At 42.3% G+C, this 16,744-nt stretch overlaps 1 pseudogene; it reads left to right on the plus strand.

The window, feature by feature from the left end:
- Positions 1–244: 244 nt before the first annotated feature.
- Positions 245–14,169, plus strand: LOC146909358 (uncharacterized; annotated as a pseudogene).
- The last annotated feature ends 2,575 nt before the right edge of the window (positions 14,170–16,744 follow it).

Raw genomic sequence — 16,744 nt, forward strand, 5'->3', positions numbered from 1 at the left:
AATCGATGTGGACACTCCGCGTGGACAGGACCCTATAATGGAAGCTATGAAAAAATAATTAAGAGAGCTAGCTGGGGAGCTCCGTGAGGTCAAGGCTAGTCGTGGGAACGGTGTTTCTGCTAAGGCTCGTGATCTATGTCTGGTATCCCGATTTGAGGTTCCTAAGAAGTTCAAAGTGCCAGATTTTAACAAATACAATGGATCTTCTTGTCCATATAGCCATGTCATTCGGTACGTCCGAAAGATGGCCAACTATGCAGATAATGATGCGCTGATGATCCACTGCTTCCAGGATAGCTTGATGGAAGATGCGGCAGACTGGTACACTGGTTTGAGCAAAGACAATATCCATACTTTTGAAGAACTCGCTGCTGCTTTTGAAAATCATTATGAGTTTAACACCCGCTTGAAGCCGAATAGGGATTCTCTTAAGTCTTTGTCTCAGAAGTCAGATGAAACCTTCCGTGAATATGCTCAGAGATGGAGAGGGTCAGCTGCCCGTGTTTCTCCTCGGCTTGATGAGGAAGAACTGACACAGACATTCCTGAAAACTTTGAAGAAGGAATATGTTGAAAGAATGATAGTCTCTGCTCCGAATAATTTCTCCGACATGGTTACTATGGGAACTCGTCTAGAGGAGGCCGTTAGAGAAGGTATCATTGTTCTTGAAAAGGGTGAGTCCTCAGCTAGCGCGCCAAAGAAGCATGGTAATGGCCACCATAACAAGAAAGAATCCGAAGTAGGGATGGTATCTGGTAACCAGGCTACAGCTGCTGCTCAGTTACCTCTGCCCTACCAATACATGCAGTACTCTCAACATCCTTTCTTCCCACCATTCTACCAGCAATATCCTCTGCCACCGGGTTAACCACCAGTGCCCGTTAATGCCATTGCTCAGCAGGTACAACAGCAGCCTCCTGCTCAACAACAGCAGCAACAGGGTCCTCGACCCAAGACTTATTTTCCACCAATACCAATGCGGTATGCTGATCTGCTCTCAACTCTACTCGCTAAAGGCCACTGCGTCACCAGACCAGGCAAGCCTCCGCCTACGCCATTGCCTCCTAGGTTCCGACAGGATCTCACATGTGAATTCCATCAGGGCGCTCAAGGCCACGATGTGGAAGGTTGTTATGCTCTGAAGTACGTTGTAAAGGATTTGATAGACAGGGGACGATTGACTTTTGAAAATAGTGTTCCTCATGTTCTTGACAATCCACTTCCAAACCATGCTGCCGTTAACATGATCGAGGCTTTCGAAGAAGTTCGTGTTCCTCGAGAAGCTCCCACTTTAGATGTCCGTAATGTTGCTACTTCTTTGGTGCCGCTACATGTCAAACTTTGCCAAGCTTCTTTGTTTAATCACGATCATGCTTCTTGTTCAGAATGTCTTCAAAATCCCATGGGTTGTCGTGTGGTGCAAGATGATATACAGAGCCTAATGGATGATAAACACTTGATTACCAGTGATGTTTGTGTGATTGTACCAGTGTTTCATGATTCTCCTACTGGGAGTGGGCCCCAGGCAAGGAATGTTGAACCCTTAGTAATCAGGTTACCTGGCCCGGTATCTTATGCCTCTACCAAGGCAATCCCCTACAAGTATGATGCAACTATGATTGAGAATGGGGTAGAATTGCCTCTGGTATCCCCAGCTACGGTTGATAACGTTGCTGAAGAAATTACAACTCTAAGAAGCGGAAAGGTCCGTCCACCCTTGTTCCAAAAGAAGGTGGTTACACCTGTTGCCACAGTAACTCCACCAGCTGCTCCTCCTGTTGACAAGAACGCCGGACCATCAGGCCAGTCTATTGAAGAGTCTAATCTGGACGAAATTCTGAGGCTTATTAAAAAGAGCGATTATAAGATTGTAGACCAGCTGCTGCAAACTCCGTCAAAAATATCCATCTTGTCTCTGCTCCTGAGCTCAGAAGCTCACAGGAAAGTGTTAATGAAGGTACTGGAACAGGCCTATGTTGATCATGAAGTCTCTGTGGATCAGTTCGATGGAATAGTGGGTAACATTACTGCTTGCAATAACTTGGGGTTTGGTGACGATGAGCTCCCCGAAGCAGGGAAATACCACAATTTAGCTTTGCATATCTCCGTGCACTGTAAGTCTGACATGATATCCAATGTATTGGTGGACACTGGATCGTCCTTAAATGTAATGCCTGAGTCTACACTGAGCCAGTTGAATCATCATGGACTTTCTCTAGGGAGAAGCAGCTACTTGGTTAAGGCGTTTGACGGATCTCGTAAGGATGTTCTTGGAGAGGTAGATCTGCCAATTACCATTGGTCCTGAGACGTTCCAGATCACTTTCCAGGTCATGGACATCAATGCTTCTTACAGTTGTCTCCTCGGAAGACCGTGGATTCACGACGCTGGGGCAGTAACTTCTACTCTGCACCAGAAGCTCAAGTTTGTGAGGAATGGTAAGCTTGTCACTATACATGGTGAAGAAGCGTATCTGGTTAGCCAAGTGTCTTTCTCTTGTGTTGAAGCAGGGTCCGCTGAAGGGACGTCATTTCAAGGCTTGACTGTTGAAGGTGCAGAGCCCCGGAGAGTTAGTGCTAGTATGGCTTCATTGAAAGACGCCCAAAAAGCTGTTCAAGAAGGGCAAGCTGCTGGCTGGGGCAAAGTGATACAGATTTTGGAGAACAAGCGTAAAGAGGGCCTTGGGTTCTCCCCGACCTCAGGCGTTTCAACAGGAACTTTCTATAGTGCTGGGTTTATTAATGCTATTGCTGAAGATGCTACTGAAAGTAGTTATGTGCCTACGTTTGTTGTACCAGGAGGCACCGTGAGGAATTGGGAGGCCATTGATGTTCCTTTAGTCATGCATGCTTCATGTAATGTGTTTTGTTGCTCATGCTTTTCATTGTTTTCAAAATTACAATCCTTTCGCTCTGCCCGAGGCGAAAGTGATATCTTTGTAAGGGCATGTTTGTTTCGGCATTGCCGTTATCAATAAAAGTTGTCGTCTTTCCCGCGAATCTTTGTTTCCTTTTTACTTTTAATGCCTTTTTCTTGGAAATGATGGTAATGCCAGAAAAAACCAAAACATCTGTATTTTCTTATTAATTTCAAAAAATCTGCATGAAAAACATTTTTCTAAAATCATCCCAATCATATTATGCAGATTAAACCATAATAAACCCGTTGAACACAGTGACCCTATGGTTCCTCCAAATTTTAAACTCCCAGTATATGAAGCCGAAGATGAGGAAGATGATGAGGAGATACCGCATGAGATCACTCGATTGCTTGAGCAAGAAAGAAGTGCCATTCAGCCTCACCAGGAAGAGATTGAGCTTGTCAACCTGGGTACCGAAGAGAACAAGCGAGAGATCAAGATTGGTGCTGCACTTGAGCCAGAAGTGAAAAAGAAGATTACTCAGCTTCTCCGTGATTATCCAGATGTCTTTGCATGGTCCTATGAAGATATGCCGGGTCTAGATCCCAAGATTATGGAACATCGGATACCGACAAGACCTGAATACCCACCCGTCAAACAGAAATTGAGAAGGTCTCGTCCAGACATGGCTCTTAAGATTAAGGCTGAGGTGCAAAAGCAAATTGATGCGGGCTTCCTTATGACAGCTGAATATCCTGAATGGATTGCCAACATTGTACCAGTACCAAAGAAAGATGGGAAAGTTCGAATGTGTGTTGATTACAGAGATTTGAATAAAGCCAGTCCGAAAGATAATTTCCCATTGCCTCATATTGATGTACTTGTTGACAGTACTGCTCAGCCTAAAGTGTTCTCTTTTATGGATGGTTTCTCTAGCTATAACCAGATACGGATGTCGCCTGAAGATAGAGAAAAGATGTCCTTCATCACTCCGTGGGGAACGTTCTGTTATAAAGTGATGTCGTTCGGCTTGATAAATGCTGGTGCTACCTATCAAAGGGGTATGACTATTTTGTTTCATGATATGATTCACAAAGAAATTGAAGTATATGTTGATGACATGATTGTGAAATCAAGTGATGAAGAGCATCATGTTGTGTATTTGAAGAAGATGTTTGAAAGATTGAGAAAGTACAAGCTGCGGTTGAATCCCAACAAATGCACATTTGGTGTAAGATCTGGAAAGTTGCTAGGCTTCATTGTCAGTCAAAGAGGCATTGAAGTTGATCCTGACAAAGTCCGAGCCATCAGAGAGATGCCGGCCCCTCAAACTGAAAAGCAAGTCAGGGGTTTCCTCGGACGCCTGAATTATATTTCAAGATTTATATCTCACATGACTACTACCTGTGGACCAATTTTCAAATTGCTCAGAAAGAATCAGCCTGTTGTATGGAATGATGAGTGCCAGGAAGCTTTTGATAGCATTAAAGAATACTTGTTGGAACCACCTATCCTTGTCCCGCCAATGGAAGGAAGGCCTTTGATTATGTACCTGTCAGTGTTAGATGATTCCGGGGGTTGTGTTCTCGGTCAACAAGACGAGACTGGAAAGAAAGAACATGCTATCTATTATCTAAGCAAGAAATTCACCGACTGTGAGACTCGGTATACAATGCTTGAAAAGACTTGTTGTGATTTAGCTTGGGCCGCCAAACGCCTACGTCATTATATGGTGAATCATACAACTTGGTTGATATCCCGAATGGATCCAATCAAGTACATCTTTGAGAAGCCTGCTGTTACTAGAAAGATTGCACGTTGGCAAATGTTGTTGTCTGAATATGATATTGTGTACAAAGCTCAGAAAGCAATCAAAGGAAGTATCCTTGCTGAGCATCTTGCTTGTCAACCTCTTGATGATTACCAGCTGATTAAGTTTGATTTCCCTGATGAAGAGATTATGTATCTAAAAGCAAAAGACTGTGAAGAACCATTGATCAATGAAGGGCCAGATCCCAATAGCAAATGGGGATTAGTCTTCGATGGTGTTGTTAATGCTTATAGTAAAGGGATTGAGGCCATTATTGTAACTCCACAAGGGCACCACATTCCTTTCACTGCACGAATAACTTTTGAATGCACGAACAACGTGGCTGAATATGAAACATGCATCTTGGGCATTGAAGAAGCCATTGACATGAGAATCAAACATCTTGATATCTACGGTGATTCCGCGCTTGTCATTAATCAGATAAAAGGTGAATGGGAGACCCATCATGAGAAGCTGATCCCTTACCATGACTATGCAAGACGTCTGTTGACATACTATACCAAGGTTGAGTTGCATCATATCCCTCGGGATGAAAACCAGATGGCTGATGCCCTTGCTACTCTGTCTTCTATGTTTCGTGTGAATCACTGGAATGACGTGCCCGTAATCAAGGTACATCGTCTTGATAGACCCGCTCATGTGTTTACTATTGAAGATATGCCAGATCAGGCTGATGAAGATGTGAATGATGGAAAACCTTGGTACTATAATATCAAACAATTCTTGCAGAATCATGAATATCCACCTAGTGCTTCCAACAGGGATAAAAAGACCTTGAGGAGATGGGCTAGCGGATTCCTTCTGGACGGAGAAATCCTATACAAGAGGAACTATGATATGGTCTTATTGAGACGTGTTGATGAACAAGAAGCCGAGAAATTGATGCACGATGTACATGACGACACCTTTGGGACCCATGCTACAGGTCATACTATGTCAAGAAAACTGTTAAGAGCCGGCTATTACTAGATGACTATGGAGCGTGACTGCTACAGACATGCCAAAAGATGCCACAAATGTCAAATCTATGCTGACAAGATTCATGTGCCTCCACATGCCCTCAATGTTATATCTTTCCCATGGCCTTTCTCTATGTGGGGCATTGACATGATCGGAAGAATTGAGCCAAAAGCTTCCAATGGACATCGTTTCATTCTAGTGGCGATTGACTATTTCACCAAGTGGGTTGAAGCTGCTTCCTATGCGAATGTGACCAAGCAAGTGGTAGTGAAGTTTATTAAGAATAACATCATCTGTCGATATGGTGTTCCCAACAAAATCATTACTGACAATGGCTCCAATCTGAACAATAACATGATGCAAGCTTTATGTGAAGAATTCAAGATTGAACATCACAACTCTTCTCCTTATAGACCTCAGATGAATGGTGCAGTTGAGGCCGCTAACAAGAAAATCAAGAAGATTGTTCAGAAGATGGTCACTACTTACAAAGACTGGCATGAGATGCTACTTTTCGCATTGCATGGTTACCGTACTACTGTGCGCAGTTCAACCGGGGCAACACCTTTCTCTTTGGTGTATGGCATGGAAGCAGTTCTCCCTCTGGAAGTAGAGATTCCGTCTCTTCGAGTGATCATGGAAGCAAAGTTAACTGAGGCTGAATGGTGTCAAAGTCGGTATGACCAGTTGAATTTGATCGAAGAGAAACGCATGGACGCTATGGCTCATGGACAGTTGTATCAAGTGCGAATGAAGAATGCCTTTGACAAGAAAGTCCGACCTCGAGAATTCAAGGAAGGCGAACTTGTATTGAAAAGAAGGATAAGCCAGCAACCTGACCCAAGGGGCAAGTGGACACCTAACTATGAAGGTCCTTATGTTGTCAAAAAGGCTTTCTCTGGTGGTGCCTTGATCCTTACACACATGGATGGTGTTGAACTTCCGAACCCTGTAAATGCCGATATAGTCAAGAAATACTTTGTCTAAAAATGTGAAAAAGAACAGCGTGGTAGGTCGAAAACCCGAAAGGGCGGCCTAGGCAAAAATGCGCTTCCCGGTGGATCGAAAACCCGAAAGGGCGATCCAGGCAAAAGTTAGGGACAAAAAAATGAATATGAAAAAGCTCGCTGAGATTGTACGCAACTCAGGCAAGAATGAGCGTCTCGATGAGCCGAAAACCCGAAAGGGCGGTTCATGCAAAAATGAGATTGATAATAAAAGACAAGTAACTATATCTGGCAAATCACCATCACCCCTTAGGGCATCTGCAGCTGTCAATGATCGTCTTCATCAGAAGCTTCTGTACTTGTGAATTCAAAATTTCTATGAAATGTAGCGGTCATCGTGTTCAATGTACCACCAACCAATAAAATTACCATTTTCCAAGCTTTGTAAATCCGTGGAGTTATGCCTTTGGTTGACTCTCACTCTTCTACATCAATTTGAGCCTGTGCTTTTGTTTGAAACTCTATTTTCTTCCTATTTTCAATACTATATACAAAGTATTTTCTTTCTATTTGATAATGTCAACGTCTGAAACAAACATTTTTGAAAATTGAAAAAAATCTTTTCCGTCTGTTTTGAAAGCAAACATGAGCAATAGGGTGCATTCCAGTGAAACATGCATGAATAAATGAGTGTCAATGTCTATTTCAATACATGTTACAAGCAGGTGGTTCCCCAGGACGATCTGTGGTCAATGGCAAGAATGAAAAAACAATGAAAAATGAAAAATGAAAAGATGAAAATGAAAGGCTCGCTAGGTCGAAAACCCGAAAGGGCGGCTTAGGCAAAAATGAGCACCCCGCTGATTGACAACCTATGAAGGCAATTCAGGCAAAAATGGGGCAATGAAAAGAATTTATTCCTGGCGAATCGAAAACCCAAAAGGGCGGTTCAGGCAAAAATGGGATTGAAGATTGAAAAATGAAAAAATGAAAGAATGAAAAGCATTGACCACATATGCGAACATCCAATGTTTACCCAGCACCGACACGCCTAACAATGGCGACTTGTATCAAAGAATCTTCCAAGGTCCCTCTTCTACAAGTTTTGTATGTGATATGATATATTGCCCTCAGCCATGGCTTCGATACGTCTCTCAACGACGGTCTCTCCAAAGAGGATTCTGGTGTGTATATGTTATAGCACGAGCCACCGCGTGCCCAATCTTCCAATGTTTTGTCTGTCTCTGCGAAACTTCTCTGCCAAATCATAAACCAATCATGCATTTCCAAGCATTCATACATGCATAATCATGCATTTTATGTGCTCATATATTTGATAATATTGTTATACCATACATACATGTTGCATTTCCAATCTCAATTTCAATTTAACTCAATCTCAACTTCCAATTCAATTCAATTTCAACTCTCAATCCAATGTCTATGTCTATGCCTATGTCTACATCTATGTCTCTGTTAAACTCTCAATTCAACACCATGTCTATGTCTATGTCTCTGACTATTTTCAACTTCCAATGTCTCTTTCAATGTCAACTTTCAATTCAATTCAAATCAATGCTAATCCACTCTCAATTTGCTTTTGGGCCAACAATAATGGTCATATCTATCTTCAAATTAAGTCAATGTCAGTCTACCCTCAATTTGTATCTTGTTAAATCAAACCTCCAATGTATCTTGCTATATGTCTTGTTATTGGTCAAGTGGCTAGTTCGATCCAAAGAACAGCTTGTACCTGCTTATATGCCTGTGTTTCCGGTCAAACGACAAGTTCGATCCAAAGAACAGTTTGTACCCGGCTTATGTTTTGCTATCGGTCAAACGACAAGTTCGATCCAAAGAATAGTTTGCACCTGCCTATAGGTTGTGATAGTGATCAAGCAGCAAGTTTGATCCAAAGAACAGCTTGTATCAGCCTTTTGTCTATGTCTCCAGGCCAAACAGTAAGTTCGATCCAAAGAACAGTTTGTACCTGTCTATCTGCTTGTGTTTTCGATCAAGTAGCAAGTTCGATCCAAAGAACAGCTTGTATCTACCTATATGTCTATGTTTCCGGTCAAGTGACAAGTTCGATCCAAAGAACAGCTTGTACCTGTCCTGTATTTCTATTCCCCGTCAAGCAGCGAGTTCAATCCAAAGAACAGCTTGTACTCACCTTCTGTTTGTATTACATGGTCAAGTGGCTAGTTCGATCCAAAGAACAGCTTGTACCTACCTTTTGTCCTCTGGTTTGTCTACCCTGTCGATGTCTACCAAGATCCCCAGTGGTATGACATGCTTTGTAGACTCCAGTTGTTTGTCTTGCATTCATAATCAAAATGCTGCATGGCATTCATGTTTTTGAAAATGTGAGAGCGTATTTTTATGTCCAAAAACAGTGCAAATGTTAATATTTAAGTATCTTCGTCCCGTCAAATCAAAGACTTCGTCTCTTGACCCTCCGGACAAAGAAACTAAAATAGGGGCAGCTGTTATACCCTAATTTTGGACCTAAAAATACTTGCTCAAAATATTTTTCCATCTCAGATATGTGTCTATTACTATTGAGTAATTGCCAATTTGATATTGTTTACCCTGATATTTTACTATGTTTTAGCTGCATGTTTTACTGTCTTTGTTTTGAAAATATTTTCAACTGTGATTTTGACTGTGGTTTTCTTGCATATCAAGCCATCCAAAATGTTTTTCTTGCATATCAAGTCATTTGAAATTGTCTCTGATCAATTGCATATTTCTCTGCATCTTATTTCAATGTTATTTGCAAAAATTCATGAAAAAGGGCATTTTAGTCATTTCCTGCATTCAAACTCATTAAAATCTCTGAAAATTGTCTCTGAGTCTTTTCAATTGGTTGGTATAAACCTTTGTTCCAATTCTATGTTAAAATCCATTTCAAAAATTGCATTTAAGTCATTTTGGGTCAGTTTAGTCCCCAGGGGCATTTTGGTCATTTCACATAAAATTTTGACAGAGAGAGGTTACTTTAAAGTACCTCATTTGGTAGTTGGTTCATTTTAGTCCTTTTGTTGATTTTATTTTTGGTTTCACTTTACGTTATTTTCAAATTACCAATTTTAACAAATTTTGTTATTATTTTCATTTTGGTCCCTATTTTTCTTTTATTTTTATTTTTAGTCCTTTTTGTTATTTTTTCTTAGTCCTTCAATTTTTGATTGATTGAATTTTAGTCCTTTAGTGTTTATTTTGCAGTCCAGTCCTTTAGTTTTAATAATTGCAGAAGGGTCCCAAAGTTCCAAAAATTGCAGAAAGGCCCCTATGGCAAGAAACTCAGCAAGGCCGAATTTCTCAAGTCTAGGAACACATGGCAGCAATCCATTGGCTATCAAATACACATGTCAAGCTATAAAAGGATCCAATCATCACAATTCCAGTCAGATTTGGCCAACTCATCAAATCACAAGAAACAAATCAGAGTTTTCTCTCTCTTTACGGTTAGATCAAAAGCTCAACAGAATTGAAGAACGTTGTTGAAGTTCATCAAGAACTTCATCAATATTCATCATCACCAAACCCTAACCAACTCAATTTTCTACAAAAATTCATCAATCGAAGCCTCAGATTCAACATAACCGATTGAAATTCACAGAAACTGTCAGAAATTCATCATCATCGAGTTGTTAATCCAGCAAAAGGTCACGTAATCACTTGCAATTCGAATGCGAGTTTGTTACAAAGTGTAACAAACTCAAGCACGATCGCAAGGACGCGTGTGAGCCAGAGAAGAAGAAGAAATTGAAGTTGAATTCAACTGGAGAAGAAGAAGAAGAGAACTAACACCGATTTATTTTCGGTTTGCAGAATCAAAAGCGCTTACCAGAGGAATCTGAAGTTCTCCGAAGAATTCTTGTTCGAATCTCCAAATCAAACTCAGGTAATCTCTCAAAACTCCTTCGTTTTCATCGCAAAAGCTCAATGAGAGTTCGTAAGAACAAATAAACGGTGCATCGAAGCAGATCAACAAGTTCTAAGACTTGTTCTTTCGAAGAACTTTGAAAAAGATTAGAAAATGTTAAAACCGAACCCTAAAATGTAGATCTACGAAGATTCACCGTTTATTTTGTAAAACTGAGTTCATATTCGTAATCAGTGTGAAAAAACAAGTGGATTAGGGTTTAGATCCAGGCAAATCGAAGTTGTTTGAAGTGTTGCCGGAATCTGGAATTCACGGCGGTGACGATGAAGATTCCGATGAATTTTCATCTTCCCCAGCCGTTTCTTTCCAGAAACCGGCGAAGGGAAGAACACCGGTGAGGAGAGAGGTGAGAGCTTCTCTCACTAGGAGAAGTTAGAGAGAGAAAGAGAAGAGGAGAATGAATTGGACCGGCCTTTAGGCATTTATATAAGGACCTGAACCGGTTTGTTCAACCGGTCCATTCCCTTTCCATCCTGGCCGTTGGCTCTAGGATTGATCCATCTGGATCAATCCTACGGTCCCTGTTGTTCCCCAATCTGTCTGGATCTTTCTCCTTTGGGCCTGGGCTTCTTTTTTCGTTTTCCTTTGTTTTTTTGCTATGTACACTTGTTTTCTTGCTGATTGAACCCCTGCATGCTTGTTTTTGTGCTATAAAATTCCTAAAAAATTTGTTCAATGTTTTCTTGTTATTTTCAATAAATTTTGATGTGTTTTACATGTTAATCTTGATAAAAAATACATGAAAATAATTTGTTCCTTGTTGATTCAATTCTTTTTCATTTCTTGATAAAAATCTTGTTAAAAACTTCTAAAATTTTGTGAACTTCCTTGCAATTAGTTTGACACTTAAAACTTGTTTCTTGTGATATTTTGGCATGTTAAAATTGATAAAAATATATGTGTAATTTTCTTGTGATTTTTGTGTTACTTTTTGTTAATTTTTTGTGAATTTTTTTGCATGTTCTTGATCCTAAAATCTCACTATGATCTATTGATCCTTGATATGTGAATTTACAATGTGTATGCCTCTGATTTGGTGCTATTCTTTACTGTTTTGAGGTTTGATTGGTGAGTTTCTTGTTTTACAAGTTATGTGAATACTTTAGTATGTGAATAAATTGTGAAATAGGCTTATAATGAGTCATAATTTTTTAGAGCTTGATATTGCTTTGTAATTTTCATGTTGTGGCTGAAATAAACCTTTTGAAAAGCTTGTCATAACATGAGGATTATGGGACATGATCTTGCTTTGATATTATGGTGCATATTAGGCATATTTTACTACCTTTTTGATTAAGTTTTTTTTTGCTTCTTGCTTGTTAATATTGCAATTGTGTCTAGTATTTCTTTTGCTTATATTTTCTACCACTCTTTGCCTTATGCTACTAACCCTCTACTTCATGTTTCATACATCCATAAGCATCTCATCCCCCATCCCATATTCTTAGCTTTTGTTTCTTGCCCCTTTAAATTTTGCCAAGACTTGGCATGTAAAAACTTAGGGATTTTGTAATTTTCATTATACTTTTAAATTCTTGCAAGACCGTAGCATGTAAACTAGGGCATATGTAAAGGACAATGGACTCTAATGATGTACACCGACACGAGCACCGACACATGCACACACATCACATGGATACTTTAGATGAATGTTTAGGGAATGTATGCTTTAGATGTATGCTTAGGAATCACGATACTTAGAAACATTCTCTTTTCCAAAAAAAAAAAAACATGAACAACTTCACTCAAATAATTGTCCAAAGAAACCTTGGGATCAAAATCCCATTGAATTTTCCCTTTATTTTATTAAACAAAAACCTTAATGAATTTTTAATCATACTTAGACCTTTTTGCAAAATAACTAATTCCACCTCACATTTTCCAAATCTTATGCCCTTGAGGCCTCTCTCTCTTATTCTTCAAAATTCCATTTTCAAAATTAAAATCAACCAACAAAAACAAAAACATTTTTTTGGAAGAGAACTACATGGAGTTTGATCCCTTAAAAGGGTATGTAGGCAAGAAGTCAAAACTTCTCCAAGTCCAATAAAACAAAAATTCAAACACCTTCTTCTCCCTCCAATTCTTAACCTAGCAAACCTTTAGGTGTAAATGACACTTTCAAATAGCATTTAAAAATAAAGAACGCGCGTAGAAAGTAAAGACGGTTCCTATAGGATACTATAGTCGTTATGGGTGCCTAACACCTTCCCGTAACGAAAACAACTCCCAGACCTCGATTCTCAAGGGTTTTTTTTCTTCTTATTTTTCCCTTCCCAAGAAAAAATGAGATATCAAATGTTAAAAAGGTTCAAACTTAATCAATGTTTGACACCCGAAAAACCAAGATAAAACACCGTTCACACGGCGTATCCGGGAAGCTCCTATCCCTCGCGGACTGGAAAAGCCGCCGCAAATGGACTCGTACGACAGAACTACCGATCCGGACGAGCACATTGAGAACATCGAGGCAGTTCTCACTTACCGATCGGTCCGGGGCGCCGTTAAATGCAAGCTCTTCGTCACTACTCTGAGGCGAGGAGTCGTTACGTGGTTCAAGAACTTGAGGAGAAACTCCATCGACTCTTGGAGCGACCTCTGCAACGAGTTCACCACCCACTTCACCGCGTCAAGGACGCAACCAAAAACGGTGGCTTCCCTCGAAGCCATCGTCCAAGGAAGAAGCGAACCTCTCCGAGACTACATCGAGAGGTTCAACAAAGAAGCCGTCCAGGTCCGGGGCGCAAATGAGACAATGAAGCTATACCTCATTGCCAAAGGCCTACGCGACGAAACGGACGTCAAGAAAGCTATCCTCCTGGATCGTCCAAGGACTCTCAACGAGTTCCTAGCGATCGCCAAGATCTACATCGCCTACGAAGAGGCTTTGTACGCGGACAACCTCAACAAGGTCAGGAAGGAGGAACTTGCTGCTGAATCCTCCAAAAAGCCCTTCCATGAGAAAAAGAAGGAAGGCAAAACTGCTCGCGAAAGCAAGAGACCAAACGGTCACTTCACCGAGTACACTCCACTGGCTATGTCAAGGGAGAAAATCCTCTCTGAGATCGCTGTAGCCGATCTAACAGAAGTCGGCATTAAGCCGCCAAAGGCTCCAACTCAAGAGAGGAAGAGAGTCGACAAAACAAAATACTGTCGGTTCCACAAGTGCCACGGACACACAACCGACGACTGCATCCATCTGAAGGACGCCATCGAACTCCTCATCCAAAAGGGTCGACTCAAACAATACGTGAAAAATCCAGAATCAGAAAGGAAAGCTGTCGATCTCGTCTGTGACAGTTCTGAACTTGGCCGAACCATCGCCATGTCCGTGGAACATCTAGGTGATTTCCCAGACAACGTGGAAATCACCCCCTATTCATGCACCTGGGAACAGTTTCCGACCGCCAACATCATCACTGGAGGGACGCTGAACATTTCCATGGGCAGCATGAAGAGGAAGTTCCAGGAGCTCATGGACGTCAACACCATGGCCCCATCCATCCGAGGGGGAAGGCCACCCTTGGCTTTCTATGACTCCGAACTGCCTGGTGGAGCTTCAAATTCTGCCATCCCTTTGCTCGTGCGAGCATCGATGGCCAATGCAGATGTCGGATGAATCTTGATAGACACAGGGGCCTCATGCGACATCATGTACACCAGCCTGTTCAGAACTCTCCAACTGACGGAGAAAAACCTTTCTCCCTACGTTGGGGATGAACTCTATGGCTTCAACGGCTCATCCACTCAACCATGGGGGTACGTGGAGCTACTGGTCACCTTCGGCGAAGGAGAGGCCAAAAAGACAATAAAGATCCCATTCCTGGTGATCGACTGTCAGTCTCTCTACAATTGCATTATAGGGAGAACTGGGCTCGCCCAGCTAGGGGCCACATGTTCAACCGCTCATCTGAAGTTGAAATACCATGCGAAAGACGGCATCTTCGCCTCACTCAGCGGAGACATCGAAGCTGCAAGAAGATGTTTCCCCCAAGCCAACAAAACCCAGAACTCGGTTTCCCAACCCAGCAAACCTACTGAGGACAAAGGGAAAGCTGCTGCGAGTACCCTGGACGCTAACTTGGTCGAACTTGACCCCAGGTTCACCAAGGAGGACCTGAAGGAGCAAAAACGGGAGAAGAAGGATCCGCTCAACGCGAAACTTCTTCGACCTGTTCCTGATGGTGAATTCGAGCTGGCCCCGTTCGGCAACGACCCCTCGAAGAACATCAAGATTGGCAAGGATCTCCCCGAACTTGTCAAGAACCAGCTGGTCGCCTGCCTCAGGGAAAACGCTGACCTGTTCGCCTGAAGCGCAGCTGACATGCCCGAAATTGACCCCAACGTCGCCTGTCACCAGCTTACGGTGGATCCCGGAGTTAGCACTGTAGCCCAGCGTCGTAGGAAGCAGTCTCCAGAGAAATCAGAGGCTGCAGAAAAAGCTGTAAAAGACCTCCTAGAGGCAAAGTTTATTTCCGAGGCCAAATACACTACCTGGCTCTCCAATGTTGTACTCGTCAAAAAATCTAATGGAAAATGGCGTATGTGTGTTGACTATACCGATCTTAATAGGGCCTGCCCTAAAGATGCATATCCTCTTCCTAACATCGACAAACTCGTTGATAATTCCTTTGGCTATAAACTTTTATCCTTCATGGACGCCTATTCTGGGTACAACCAGATACCCATGGCTGAAGAAGATAAAATGAAAACAACCTTCATGACCGAATCAGGGAACTATTACTACAACGTAATGCCCTTCGGTCTACAAAACGCGGGGGCTACTTATCAACGGATGATGAACAGAGTTTACGACAAGGCACTTATGGGCGACATTCTAGAGGTTTACATGGACGACATGATCGTAAAATCCCAACAAGAGGTGGATCTTGTCGCTCATCTCAAAAGAGTGTTCGAGCAAACTCGGAAATACAACATGAGACTCAACCCAGAAAAATGCACGTTCGGAGTCCAAGCGGGTAAATTCCTCGGTTTCTATCTTACAGAAAGAGGAATTGAAGCAAATCCAGACAAATGCCGCGCATTTACCGAGCTTCCAACGCCCCACTCCAAAACGTGCATCCAAACACTCAACGGAATGCTGACCGCTCTCTCCAGGTTCGTTGCAAAGTCCGCTCAACACGCACTTCCTTTCTTCAAACTCTTGAGGAAAGAAACGAAGTTCGAATGGACTGACGAGTGCGAAGCTGCCTTACAGCACCTCAAGGAAACGCTTTATGCGCCACCAGTGCTATCGCAACCAGATCAAGGCGAAGTACTGTACCTATATCTCTCCGTTTCCTCTGACGCGGTAAGCGCCGTCCTCGTCAGAGAAACGGCGGAGGGGCAGAAACCAGTATACTTCACCAGCAAAGCATTGTTGGGACCTGAAACAAGGTACCAAAGGATCGAATAGGTGGCCCTCGCACTCCTCACCGCAGCCAGAAGACTAAGGCAGTACTTCCTAGCGCACACGGTGGTAGTCCGGACGGACCAACCCATCAGGCAGATCCTGGGTCGTCCAGACGTGGCTGGTCGGATGATGAAATGGTCACTCGAGCTATCCGAGTTCGACATTCATTAAGAATCCAGAAAGGCACTAAAGGCTCAGGTGTTCGCCGATTTTCTCGCCGAAATGACTTTCCCAACTAAGGAAAGCCCTGAAGAATGGACCGTCTTTATAGATGGATCATCTAACGCCAAGGGAAGTGGAGCCGGAATAATCATCGAAGACAACAAAGGTATCGTTGTCGAAATTTCCCTCGCTTTGTCTTTTCCTGTTACCAATAACACTGCAGAGTACGAAGCCTTCCTAGCTGACTTGCGGACCGCCAAAGACATGGGGCCACAAGGGTGAAAATCTTTACCGACTCGCAACTAGTGGCTTCCCAAGTCACATGAGAGTTCCAAGTAAAAGAAGACCACCTCCAAAAGTACGTCCAGTTAGTACTAGAGAAAATGAAAGAATTCGACGCCGTAGAAGTAATTCACGTTCCCCGCGAATAGAATACTCGGGCAGACATTCTTTCGAAACTCGCAAGTACACGAACTGCGAACGGAAACAAGACAGTAATACAAGAGGTCCTCGACGAGCCAAGCATCCAGAATAGAGGGACTCTGCATCAAGAGGTCAACTCGATCATCGGACTGGAAGATTGGAGGGGACCCATCTCTCGATACATAGAGAATGGAGA

Source organism: Medicago sativa, chromosome 7 (genome assembly GCF_051527215.1).
Source record: "Medicago sativa cultivar Bolivia chromosome 7, Bolivia_mono, whole genome shotgun sequence".
In the NCBI taxonomy this organism is placed as follows: domain Eukaryota; kingdom Viridiplantae; phylum Streptophyta; class Magnoliopsida; order Fabales; family Fabaceae; genus Medicago; species Medicago sativa.